Source organism: Chrysochloris asiatica, unplaced genomic scaffold (assembly GCF_000296735.1).
Source record: "Chrysochloris asiatica unplaced genomic scaffold, ChrAsi1.0 scaffold00009, whole genome shotgun sequence".
Taxonomy (NCBI): Eukaryota; Metazoa; Chordata; class Mammalia; order Afrosoricida; family Chrysochloridae; genus Chrysochloris; species Chrysochloris asiatica.
In genome coordinates, this window is record NW_006408527.1 from 4,117,578 (window position 1) to 4,130,407 (window position 12,830).

Consider the following 12,830-nt stretch of genomic DNA (forward strand, 5'->3'; position numbering starts at 1 on the left):
TATATGGCAGTTGGTATTGGTTCTTGCCTGGGTTTTGGTGTTTTATAGAGTGTGATTGTAGCTTGACTATATGGCAGCAGTTGCTGACTTTTCTTGGATAATATGGGGAGATAAAGAGTCTCTCAAAGGTAGAAGGGGGAGCATAAAACAGCAAAACAGCACCAGCAACAACAACAAAAAAAAGGACAATAAATAACAACAACAACAAAACACAACCCAAAACAAAACTAGACTGAATACTGCTGTCTGTAATCACAGAAAAGGGAGAGGAGGGAGAGAAGAAAGGGAAACATCTGTAGCCTAATATGAGTATGACTTTAATGTCCTCTCTTCAGCTTCTTGCTTTCAAAGCTGCCTGAGAGATTTCAAGATACCACTGTTGGTTATGCTATACCTCAGGCTTTAATTAATTTTTGGCCTGTTTTGTTTTTAAACTCTCTTTCCCTCTCTACAGCCCTGTCCTGGCCTTTCCCATATTTAAAAAAAAAAAAAAAACAAAAAAAAAACATTTAGGTCCTGCTCTTGGGCTGAGTATCTCTGCACATGTGTGGCAGATGAACCCACCAGTGGCACCCCCTTTAGTCACCAGAATGGAGGTAGGCAAACAGTGTGTTTGTGTGTGGGGGTTCAATGACCAGATACCAAAAAAGAGAGAGAAAGAAAATGAGAACAAAGAAACACCGGCAACTTTGCTCCGAGGTTCCCGTGGCGTTTTTCTGTGGTGTTTCTGTTCTCCACTTGAACCTGCCATTTGAGCTCGCCCAAGATGTCAGTGGCAGATTCAAAAGTACTCGATTTCTTACTTCAGCTTCAAGTTCCACTAACTATAAGCCTTCAAACTTTTGAACTATTCCTAGCTCTGTGGTTCCAAAATTTGGAGCTCTGTCCTGGATCTGCTTTACCTGGTATTCTGTGGTATGGCTGACGGTGAAGTTCACTGCACCTCCACCCTAGCTGCCATCAAGCCCTGCCCTCTCAAGAAGCTTGGGGAAGCATATTCTGTAAGGGAAGAATAGGTGGAGTGAATATGTGTGTTAGAAAGGATCCATCCAGCCATAAGAAAAGGATACTCTGGAAAGGAAGGGCCAAACCTTAGTGGGATTTAATCTGAAAAGGTACAAAGTCAAGACTCAGAGGAAGATTAAATACATCCTTTTGATATTTATTTTCATCACACACACAAAAAGGTAAAGTTACTGTGCCTGTGGTAAGAATGATGGTGGAGTAACTCAGGCTTATTCACAACCATGTTATTAATTCATATTTTTATCATTATAAAGTGATGACCATATCCACTTGAAGAGTGTTGTGTGCACAATAACACAATTATGGGGGATACGATGATGTAACAGCTGTTAAATGCCCAGCTGTTAAGTTTTCCATTCCCACCCACCCTGATTTCTGGCTATATTTAGTTGTTTTACACAGTACTGTTTGGACCAAAGTCTATTTTACAAAATTAAAAGAAGAGAGATAAGAGTTAGGTTTTCATAGAAAATGTAGGCTCCACAAAGTCTACTTGCTTTGATTACCCATGTTTCTTCATGGTTAATATGTTTTCTCCTACTTTGTACCTACAACAATGACTGAAGCACAATCATGAGTTCACTTTATATAAAGGGAAGTAGGGCATTGAGCAATCATCTAATGAATGTGGTCACAATGGTAGTGAATCTGGAAAATTCCACTTACAAAAATTACTTTCTCTACTCTGCAGCAGATTTCCTCTTGGCTTTAATTATCCACAAAGTTGTCCAATTTTCTGATACACTTTACTGTTGTTGACATCACCTTAATAATTTATTTAATGGGTTCTATTGGGTTCATTTAGGAACCCTTTATTCTAAGTGTTTGCTTCTTCAATGAATGCTGAGCACAATTCTAGTTATCTACTGCTGTGTAATAAACTACCCCAAAAGAGAGTGACATAAAACAATAATTTATTAATATCAGTTATGGTTCTTGGGGAAGTTCTTGCATGAGGTCTCTCATAAGGTTATAGTCAAATGGTAGCTGACCTTAGAGTCACCTGAAGATTTCTTCTTTTGTATGACTGGCACTGGGCTAGTCAGGAATCTCTTCATGTGCTTACATTGGGCTTCCTCACAGCTTGTTGGCCCTTGGTAGGTGGGTTTTTTAATATTGTGACCAGTTTTCTACAGAGCATATGTTCCAAGAGATCCATGTGGAGGATGCAAATCTCTGTGTAATTTAGTCTTGGAAGTCTTGAGATCATTTCTGCCATGCATTTTTCAAAGCAATCACTGACCAGCCAAGATTTTAGGGGTTGATGGAATACATCCCATCTAACAACAAGGGGATGGCTTGAACCTACAATAATGGAAAGAATTGATGGTGGTTATCTTAATTAATGACAAGCTACCATAAGAACCTAGTGTGTGGGACAAAGCGTTAAATCAAATAGGTGCCGTCTCTGCCTTCATGGAAATTAAAATCTACTTTAATCAACTTTAGTTTGACTTGACAGTTTCCATAACCAACTGTTAAATAATACACCTCAATGTTAAGTCTATTTGGTTATGAAGTCAGCAGAATGGTTATTCTGATAATTTATGGTCTGGCCATTCTGGCTTTCTTAATAACCATACTGAATGAAAGTTGTGGTCATATGATCCATAGCTTAATATCATCTTGATGAGCGGATTTGCCATGTATTCTAAAAAATGAATCTGTCCAAAACCAGTATATTTATATGGTACTTAACAAATACATGTAGAATTTCTGCTGGACGTGGAGACTGAAACTAGACTTTTTGGCTTATAAGCTTATAAGGGAATTCAGAAAAGTTAAAAATTTAAATAAATTTAAATTTAAATAAAAAGTTAAAAATCAGATTTTGGTCCTGATGATCTTCCATTCACTTTAGCAGTTCTGAGTTTATATTAGGTGGAGTAGCTTGTAATAATCACATAGCAAGATGGAGTACCCAGACAACTCATGATGAACTGTCTAGACCGTATCTTCGTATCTTTCAGTTTCCTCCCTTGAAAATTATCTTCTAGAAAGAAGTAGCTGATTATTTGCCTCCTTTTTTTTTTTTTTTTCTTTTCTTTCCTTGTGCCATCAAGGGAAGGTGATCTAAGTTTGTTAAGTAAAAGGAGATTTCAGGACAGGAATGTTGACAGAAGAATTGGCAGTGTTCAGCAATTCTCTGTCTTATCATTTTTGGCATAGTTTATGTCCATTCAATGATACAGCTAGCTATGAGGGGGCAAGGGGGAGGGGGCTTATGATGACACAAGAGACACCTTGACATTTTAGACACCAAGGTCAAAGCCTGAAAAAGTTCAAGAGAAGGCAGAATTCCTGGGCATACTTGTCAACTTCCCAGTCATGAAACTCAGATCATATTGTGCCTTCTTATGTTATATCTATAGAGGTAAATTGTTTTAGCTCTATAAACCATTAAAGGACATTAGAGGCAACATTTTAAGTAAAAACGAAACAAGAACAACAAAAACCCCTCACAATTTGCCTTAATTACCAGGATATTGAAAAAAAAACACAAAAAACCCTAAATTTTGACTTAATTATCATATAGTAAGATAATCAGTTCATTGCAAGAGAAAGATGAGGCTTTCTGCTCCCGTAAAGATTTACAGCCTCGGAAACCCTATACAGGGTCGCTATGAATTGGAACTGACTCCATGGCACACCACTATCATCACCACCATTATCAGTTCATTCATTTATTTTCATAGCACATAGTCCATCAACATCTGCCTTTCCTTTATATTTGTGAATATCCCTTGGGGTATGATTGACTAAATTAACTTCTTTCCATTTTTCATATAACTTTATTTGTCTGAAATGCCTTTTCCTACTTTCTCTGGAAATTCTTAAAAATCAGATTTTGTTTATATCCTACTCTTCCTTTGGCAAGCACATACTTATTTGCTATGTTTTGCATTACATTGCCTATTTATACCCACTGAATGTCACTCTACAGTTTTTAATGGGCACCTTATTAGCCCAACAAGAGAGTACACTGAATGGCAGGAGCTTCTTAATTTCAGCAGTATATAGTATCCAACATTTGACTATGCACAACTCAGAGCTGAATAATTACTCCCATGCTTTACTTTCCTTTGTTTTGATAGGTTAAAATCAAGTAGAGTATTTTACAATTCACTGATACATTGAATCAATATATATGTCTAATGGACAACTCAAGTTTTTAAAGAACCCCAACTTCATCTTAAAAGCAAATGATAGTCTAGCACAACAGTAAAGAATATCTTACACTCTTTTAAGAACTATATGGGATCAAAGTGACAACAGCAACTTGAAAGACTTGATTGGAACATTAGGGCGGCACTGAATTTATGGTAATGGGGTGAGGATAGTCATACCACTTAAAGAATGATGATCGACATCGCTGAATTGTGCAAATTGTTGAATTGGTGTATGTTTTGCTATGTATAGTCTCAACAGCAACAAAATTTAAAATAAAGAGTTATTTTTTAATGTGTATCCTTGCTTCATATTCACAAACTAGATTAAAATTATCTCGATGATTGCTTATTTTATTCTTATTTATTCTCAGGATACATTTTTTCATAAATTCATGGCAAACATACTTGAGCTATGCAAATACTTGTAATTGATTATTTGGGATAAAATTGATGTTATTTTTCCCTGAATTATGAAGTAGTCTAAATCCTGAACTTTAAGCCATATAGCCTTTGGAGTTCCATATCAGCCTCATGGATATTTATCCAGGCTTGTTTTTTTTAGGGTCCTCAGAGATCCACAGGGCAGCTTGAAGGATTGAAGTGCTTCCTCCATTGTGCCAGCATTTTCTCCTTCAATCTCTTCAATCAGTACATAATTTAAGTAAAAACTTGGGGTGGGCCAGAGAAAAAAAATCTCCTAGCCAACATATCACCCTTACTCTTCCCTCTTGCAATCAATTTTCTCTTCATAAAACCCACAAACAAACAAAAAATCCCTGTTTACAAAATGGAGTGTGAACACTACATATTCCATAGATAAGGGGCTTCCCAGATAGCCTTGATTCACCAGGAAACATTTGTCAGCCTCCAATTTACATTCAACATTCCTGATATTATGTTAACATGAAATAAAGCTTTCTTTTAACAATTAGACATATTGTATTTTGTTGTTGTTAAGTGCTGTCAAGTTAATAGCAACCCTACCCTGTATAGGGTTTCCAAGGCTGTAAATCTTTTCGAGAGCAGAAAAACTCACCTTTCTCCCTTGGAGTGACTTGTGGTTTTCAGTCTAGTGCTTATCCTACAGAGCCACCAAGTCCTGCTAAATATTAATATAATGACGAGTCCTTATTCACAAGAGAGGATAATGACTCATAGTGGACTTCTGGTGACAACACATTTGATCAGAACAAAGTGGTGACTGAGTTTAAGAGAATGGCAGGTCACTGCACTGTTAAAGAAGAACGTTCAGAAGCCCCAGGGTATCTGTATCCCATGGTGAATCCAAAATGATCCATTAGTGTGCAGAAAGATGTTAAAACTTCTATTTCTCTTCATTTTAAAATTTCATCTTAAGTTAACAGACACATATTAGGTATCTATGTTTTCGTGCACACAATACAGCCATACATTTGTTGCTGTGGTTAGTAACATCAAATCCATTCAGACTCATAGCCACCCTGTATACGGTTTCCGAGGAGCAGATGTTAGGTCTGAACCACCGACCTTGTGGTGGGCTGTCCAGTGCTTATACTACAATACCACATCAGGATGCATTTTATAGTCATACATATGTAATAATACATAAAAATACACAGATTGGATATGCTCACAATTTGTTTATTGATAGAGATGTGTGGTCTAGAAGTCTAGGAACCACTGCTTAAAGAGGACAGAAGTGGATAAGGTCTTCTTGATGTTCTGGGAAGAAACAGGAAATGGTTACAGAAGCAACTGTTTGCAACCTTACAATTCTCTGACTCTGGTGATCACTGGGTACAGCTGTGTGATCAATAGGGCGTTCACTAATTCTCAACCTGAGGCCAGGGCAATCCCTTTTAAGATATCAAGAAATTGCTGAATTTTAGGATGTTGACCAAAGAAAGCAGATTTTAATCAAGTTTTTTTTCTTTTTCTTTTTTTCCTATTTTGTTTTCTTAAGGGTCTCATGAGAACAGAAAGTTGCGAGAGAGTTTACTGTTTGTGCAAGGTAACTGGTTGGATAAAGAAGTCCAAAGTTTTTTATCTGCAGAACAAATAAAGCCTGGGCAAAGGTAACTGAAATGAATGTCTCCCACCTTGTCCCTTCAGCATGCTTAAGGGGATGTTTGTGCCAATGGTTGCATAACATTAGAATTGGTTGGTTGGTTATGTGCTGTGGTGTTGGTTCTGACTCATAGAAGCCCTGTATAGGATTTCCAAGGTTGTAAATCTTTATGGGAGTAGAAAGTTTCATCTGTCTCCCTAGTCTAAGCATGTAAAATGAAGAGGAGGTGCATGTTACAGTCCTACTGATTAGAAACAATCACCGATATTTCTTTTTCTGGTCCCTATGATGTGGCACTGCAGGATAATGTGTTGGACCGCAAGGTCAGTTTGAACCGCAAGATCAGCAGTTCAAACCCACCATATTTCTAAGTATTTAGATATTGTTACACAGACAACGTCTAGGTGCCTGAATTAGAATTTTTTCACTCTCCCCCAAGGCAGACAACAACAAAGATACTAAAGTAAGTGTAACAATTCATGGTGAATCTGAACTTTTGTTGGTGATGGTGAAGTTAATGACCAAGATGATTGGATTGTTGTTATGATGACTCACCAGTTCTGACTGAAGAGTATTCAGAATGGAAAAACATATAGTGTGGGAACTAAACTAGTTTCTTAGGAGATAGCTTCCTGTGCATAAACGGGATATGATAAGAAAGAGGGACATGATGGAGTGGTTGAGGTTAACTACTTCTTATGGGGAACGCGAAACAGTGCTTTGAGCCTCAGAAATACTTGTTGACCAGAGATTTCAGAAGGTATTCTGTTCATTTTGACTCTTTGTTGTTCTTTTTCTTGGAACTTGAAATTTATAAAGCCAATTAAGGGATATTTTACGTGGGACAGCCATGAAGTATGCTAATGAACAAACTAGAAGTCAATTATGGATAGAAGCTAAGTAAATAAAAGAACTGATCGTTCATTTTTAAATTATATCCTGGAGAGTTTATCAGATTTTTCCAAACATGGCAATCACCCAATAATTGTTTTCTTGAAGAAATATTCAAGGGAAGCTTTAGACATGAAGACTATGTGGTCAGAGTGAGACTCTTTGCCTAATTTTGGGATGTTTGAAAAGATCCTGATGGAGCTGAAAATGTGCTATAGGTAATCCACAGAAAAGATGATCTGTTCATATGAGTGTATGTATACAGTTAACGTCTCACTTGGCTAATACCCCAGTTATCTAAATAGCTGAAATGTATTTATGGATATAATAGTTTCAATTCTTTATTACAGTCCAAACTTTCCAATATGGAAAAGACAAACTCCAACGTCTAAGCCTAACACCTGCTTATGACCGATGGTTTGGAATTTCACTTGGATGTTTAGGTGAGCAAATGTGACTGGATGGTTATTATGTATTCTGCAACTCGGAGCCAACTCTTAAGTATGGTTAGTAGATTCTGGGTGCTTTCAAAGCCCAGAGTAGATAATTATCTCTCTGAGATGATATATTTGTAGTCATTTGTTTCCCTGAAAACCTTGAGCTTTGGACTTGCCATCAAGCTCCAGGATTCTCTCAACCACCCATCCAAGGCTTACAACCCTGTGTTTGTGAACTATCTGTGCTGCCTCTGAAGGGAACTACTATCTGAGGATACCTGGTGTGGTGCTGTGGGTTAATGCGCTGGACTGCAAAGTTGGTTTGAAACTCAAGGTTGGTAGTTCAAGCTCACCAGCTGCTTCTCAGAAACAGTATATAGGGTCGGTAGCATCAGAATTGACTCGACAGCATTTAACAACGACCACAACACTATCTGAGGAAGGTTGGTGATTTTGAAACTGTGAATGTGGAGAGATACAGTGAGAGTGAGCATGTGTAGAGACAATGGGGTAGTTTGGGATTCAAAAATGAGTTTGACGCCCACAGAACTCACTAAAGAAGTTGACTCATGGTGATAAAAAGAGTAGTTTTTTTGTCCAAGCATGTTAAGGCATTTGATGAAGAAGGTGACACCGTGGAAGAGAAAAATGGACAGAAGGACAGAGATGAGAGAGCGACTGACAGCACGCATGTAGTGCGTGGCTGACTGGCTGCAAGCTCACGGGGCCTGGTTTTCCAGTCTGGCACTCAGCTTCATGAGTCTGTTTATTCAGCTACGGTATCAGACATTCCCTTTTCCTGCCTGAAGAAGTCCCCTTTGAAGAACTGCTCTACTAGGGAGTAGTTTCCCCTTGGACAGGAGACTCCTGTTTGCAGTCCTAAAGGAAAAGTGCTGGAAATGCCACAAGAATGTTCTTTAAAGTGATATTCCAGCTCCACGTGAGGGGAGGATGAAATAGCACTAAAAGATTTATTTCCTGGTTGAGGTATTTTTTTCCCCTCTCAAGTGAATTTAGCACTGAATAAAGTGTCACATGAATGGGACTGGGGTCAGATGTTCTCAGTTACCTCCAGATCTATGTGGTCGGGCTGAGGCTGGAGTGGGAGAGAGCTGCTCAGAGAAGTAGCAGCATTTCAAGCTTCTGTGGGCTTGGAGAGAGAGAGAGAACACACCTGCAAGGGTCAGAGAGAATTCAATAGGCCCTGCAACCTCGTCTTTCAAGCCTTTATCTGCAAAGAATCAGTGGTGGTATCTTATCTGAGGACCAGCCTATGTCTTCAAGGCAAAGCAGGGGATAGATAGAACTTTATCTAGTGAATTAGAGGACCATGTTCATCATCGATCTGACTAATTTAGAGGTTGAACATTTTACTTTGGGACTTTAGTATGAATTTCTTATATTTCAGTGACACTTTTTAGTTGTTCAAACATGTTTTTCATCTAGTCCAAACATTAGCTTGGTGAAGTACCTAGGGTAGACATCAGTCTTCTGCATTTTCCCCTTTGGAAAAGTATATGGCCAGAGAAAGAGAATGGTGCCCCAGCTCAGTGCCGACAGGGGCAGGTCTCTCGACTCCTGGATCCGGTCTCTTTACTCTGTGTTCTTGGGACCTGTACAAAGTGACAATGGAAGTTTCAGAAAAAAGGAAGATGACTTTCTCCATCTCCTCCCAGGCACACACAGAGTTGCTGTGACTTTGAAGCCACTGCTTTGCTGTGTCAAAATGCTCTCTCAGGGACTGGCCTTAGGGAGGAGATTCAAAGTAAACCTTCAGAGGGGAAGTCTCCTATTCCAGTCACTGGGGCGGCCCAAGCCTCTGGTTGATTTATCCCATCTTTACCTTCACCACATTAAAGAGGAGCTCTCCAGAATGAAAAGGGTTCTTTGTTCCCTATCTGAGGAGAAACTTTTGACCAAGAGGTGCCCCCTCTCGCGATGAGGCCTGGTTTTAAGGAGCAGCAATGGAGAGCACCAAGTCACCCACACTCCCTGATTCCTGGAGGAGACTTGTATGACTTACAAGGACTCTCGGGGTCTAGGGGCAAGGCTTGTGCATAAGGGAAGAGAGGGCACCGACAACACGTTCCTTATCTGGAGTGAGTCAGAATTTCCTTCCAGGGAATATGGATTTCTGTTTGGCAGGGTTCAAGGTGAACATTACAGGAGGTATTACTTATGGGCTGTTTTTTTCTGCTTTGACATACAGAACCTTATATTTGATCTAACTTTCCCTGAATGTTTGTCTTCTTTCTATATCTAGAGTTGAAGTTGTTCAACATTTGAGCTATATCTTGAAATGCTTTGTATTCTCTAAGGGTTCCTAGTGCTTAACATATCTGATGAATGGACGGGAATACATTTTCAGCCAATTCTTTATCCCAGGGACTCATAGTCTATAGTTTGAATCAGAACCACCTGGGAAACAAGCATGTGGACTTTGAAATTAATTCCCAAGATGAATCTCATGTGCTCCAAAGTTTGAGAACTATTGTGTTATCCTCTCTCTCCCCTTGGTTTTGAAAACTCTCGGTGACTTTGAACAATGCTAGATGCACAAATACAATGTCAGATTTGTGTGGGTAGTTTCTGACTTTCAAGGTTGATTTCAAGTGTTTGTCTAATTTAATCCTTATAATAGTTCTATAATCTGGGTCCTTTTTTGATGAACTTTACAGATGAGGGGACAGAGAAAGAGTGATGTTTTTTAGATCAAACAGCCAATTCCTGACAAAGCCTGTGCTCATTTATTCCAAGACTTGTGACTCCAGGTGCAGAGCTCTTCCCACCTGTACTCCCCCGCCCCCCACCCCCATACACACACATACACACAACCCCTGCGGCCTCGATACTTTTGTTGGGCATTTTTGTGCTGTGAGTAGAAGTTGTTATTCCTGTTAATATTTGCTGCCCATATAGCTTGTGGCAGTTACTTTGTGATACCTATCTGAAGCTAGCAGACGTTGACACAGTTGTGTTGTTAAGTGCCTTGGAATCACTTCTGACTCACAGAGACCCTGTAGAGGGTTTTGGAAGCTTTAACTCTTCATGGGAGAAGAAAGCCACATCTTTCTGCTGCAGAGTGGCTGGTTGGCTCCAGAGAAGGACAGTTTGTTTTCTGGGGGACCTGTGATTTGACCTGTGCTTTCCTCATTTTTCTTCCAATCTCGTTTTTTCTGAGAATGAAGAAGGGATGGGAAGTGGGCTGAGCTCCTCGAAACTGGCTCTGTGACTTGAAGTTCCCGTGGTTACCAAGCTACTTCTGTTGAGGCTGGCTGATGACTTTGAGGTTCACAGCTAGAGCAAAGCAAAAGTAGTGAGAAAGTAGTGTGGATATGTGGAGAGTTGTGAAGGTGAGTGGTTCAAGTCTTGCTTAATTCATAAGGTTCAGAACGCTCCAAAGATTCCCTTAATGCTTAGAGAACATACTTTCAATGACAATGCAGTGCCAATCAGAGCACTCTAAACAGAAATTTCTGGAAGGCGTTTTACTCTTTGATTAGTTACAAAGTCCAGACAGCTATCAGAGACTGAAAATTGTTAATTAAAAAAGTAGGTGGACCTGAATCTCCTGCTCATACCCAATTCTCTTCCACTTAGCTGGAAAAGCACCTCTTCTCTAATCGTGGAGTAATAGATGATTGATATGTCTGTACCCTGATTAGAAAAGGTTTCATTTTACTTGTACGCACAGTATATGGAATTAGTTAAGGGTTACATAGGAAAAGAAGTGATGGGCTGTTGTTCACATTAAATTATAATGACAGCCTTCCTAACCACTGTGTATTTATTATGTAAGAAAAGAAAATGTCTGGTAAAATTCTGTATAGGTTAATAACACCTTCATAATATACTCCTTCTTTTCTATTGACTTGAATAGCCCTCCTACTGACTTTTAATGGATTATTAGAGTTAATTACATCAATTGCAATATAATTGATTCTTAAATACTATGTAGAAACCTCATACAATTATGGAAAAACAAAAGTTATCTAGACATCTCAGATCAAAAAAGATTTGAAATTCCTGCACATTTAATTTCTGATAATCACTAGTCAGTTTGGACATTAAGATTGCATGGTGTCTTGTTTTCTTTTTGCTAGGTTTTGACAGAATTGATAGTTTTACAACATTTAACTCAATATGCATGGAAATATAAGATTAAAGCAGTGAATGCAATTTTTTTCCTCCTAAAAAAAGATCACTTCATGGTTTAAAAGCTGAAATGTGTTACCTGCCCAACACTGACAGAAATAAACTAAAGGAAAAATCAAAAGTAGTTTTGATAGTGAGTTTTAGACATCTCTTCTCTATGGGTATAAAGATCCCTGTGGGTCTATGGGTTTGTTACCTGAGGGCTTTAAACTATGCCAAGGGGATGAATTGCCTAGAGGGGCAAACATTCTCTCCCGTTTTATTACCTAGATGTGGACTACATGTCCTAATGTCAAAAGTACTGGTTGAAAAGTGAAATATTCATTAGTATCTGGTATTTGATATCATATTGATCAAAGGCAATCCCTGTAAATAAAGTTGTTTGAATGCAGTCTTTTCATTTTTAACTGATTTTGAGAAACTAGTTTGTAGGCATTAAAAGTTATAAATGTGAGTTTTTCAAAGTTCGTTGCTGCTTTGCAGTGATATATTTCCAGAACACTGTAAAATAGTGTACAAAAGTTTAAGGGAGAGGTAGCTTAGTGCAGTGGGCAGATCACTGGGATGGGAGTCGACATAACTGGGGTTTTCTGTTACTGCTTAACTGAATGACTTAACCTGTCTGAGCATAATACTCACTTGTGTAAAATGAGAGAGCCTCTTCTGAAGTCTTTCTCTCATGAACGTACTGCCTATGAATTCTTGATGCTCTTATTGCTTATAGTAACTCGTTGGTTCTTAATATAAAACCCACTGCTCGTGAAGTTGATTTCAACTTATAGTGACCCTGAATGCCTCAGTAGAACTGCCCATGAGGTTTCCAAGTTTATAAATCTTTACAGAAGATTTATACAGATTTCTGTATGGAGAGGCTACTGTGTTTGCACCGCTAACCTTCTGGTTAGCAACCAAGTGCTTAAACCACTACATCACCAGGGCTCCTTGATTCTTACTATGCTGCTGTGACTCATAGTGACCCTATGCCTGGTCCTACTCCATCCTCACAATTATTGTTTGTACCCATTGTTGTTACCACTGTGTTGGCCCATTTTGTTGAGGGTCTTTCTCTTTTTTCCTGACCCTCCACTTTTCCAAGCATGATGT